This window comes from Sorex araneus, chromosome 2, assembly GCF_027595985.1.
Source record: "Sorex araneus isolate mSorAra2 chromosome 2, mSorAra2.pri, whole genome shotgun sequence".
Classification (NCBI taxonomy): Eukaryota; Metazoa; Chordata; class Mammalia; order Eulipotyphla; family Soricidae; genus Sorex; species Sorex araneus.
The window spans coordinates 32,024,791-32,026,346 of NC_073303.1; positions in this window are offsets into that span (position 1 = coordinate 32,024,791).

Here is a 1,556-nt window from a genome sequence, read left to right on the forward strand (position 1 = left end):
TTTTCTCATGTGCCTCTGAGCCATTCGGATTTCTTCTTTAGGAAAGTTTCTGTTCATTTCATCACCCCATTTTTTGATCTGGTTGGCAGTTTTCTTCTTGTGGAGTTCAACCAGTGCATTGTATATCCTTGTTATCAACCCTTTATCGGATGGGTACTGCATAAATATCCTTTCCCATTCTGTAGATTGTCTTTGTATTTTGGTCACTGTTTCTCTTGAGGTGCAGAAGCTTCTTAGTTTGAGATAGTCCCATTTATTTATCTCTGTTTTCACTTGCTTGGCCAGTGGTGTGTCAGCTTTGAAGATACCTTTGGCTTCAATGTCGTGGAGGGTTTTGCCGACCTTGTCTTCAACGTACCTTAGGGATTCTGGTCTGATGTTGAGGTCCTTAATCCATTTTGATCTGACTTTTGTACATGGTGATAGGTGGAGGTCTAAGCCCATTTTTTTGCATGTAGCTGTCCAGTTTTGCCAGCACAATTTGTTAAACATGCTTTCCTTGCTCCACTTCACCTTTTTTGCTCCCTTATCAAAGATTAGATGGTCCATCACTAATCATCAGGGAAATGCAGATCAAAACAATCATGAGATATCATCTCACACCCCAGAGACTGGCCCACATCCCAAAAAACAAAAGCAACCAGTGTTGGCGTGGATGCGGGGAGAAAGGGACTCTTCTTTACTGCTGGTGGGAATGCCGACTGGTTCAGTCCTTTTGGAAAACAATATGGACGATTCTCAAAAAATTAGAAATTGAGTTTCCATTTGACCCAGCAATACCACTCCTGGGAATATATCCCGGAGAGGCAAAACGGTATAGTAGAGATGGCATATGTATTTCTATGTTCATTGTAGCACTGTTTACAATAGCCAGAATCTGGAAAAAAAACATAGTGCCCCCAAACAGATGACTGGTTAAAGAAACTCTGGTACATCTACACAATGGAATACTATGTAGCCGTCAGAAAACATGAAGTCATGAAATTTGCATATAAATGGATCAACATGGAAAGTATCACGTTGAGTGAAATGAGTCAGAAAGAAAGAGACAGACATAGAAAGATTGCACTCATATGTGGAATATAATGTAACTGAGAAGTACAAGTTGGCAATGATGCAACTTCTGGCAGATATCTCTCTGGACTTAGTTACTAAAATACTAAAATACAGAAACCCAAAACCGAAAGGCCGCTAAGTGTGGTCACTCGACCTCATACCTCTTCATCCTCAGCAATGGAAAACAAATTATCTAATGCTTCCTTTTCAGCAGGTCTGACTTTAGGGGAGAGACTCTCCAAACAATAATTGTGAGTTTTGTTGAAATATTGTATGCAATCAAAGTGAAAGTAAAGTGAAATTTATTAGTTACACTGGCGGGGGGGGTTTAGGGTGGGGGGCTAGGAGTGTGGGGGGGTTAGGGGTGTGGGGGTGCGGTGTGGAGCTATACTGGGATTCTTGGTGGTGGAATATGTGCACTGGTGAAGGATGGGTATTCGAGCATTGTATAACTGAGATTTAAACCTGAAAACTTTGTAACTTTCCACATGGTGACTCAA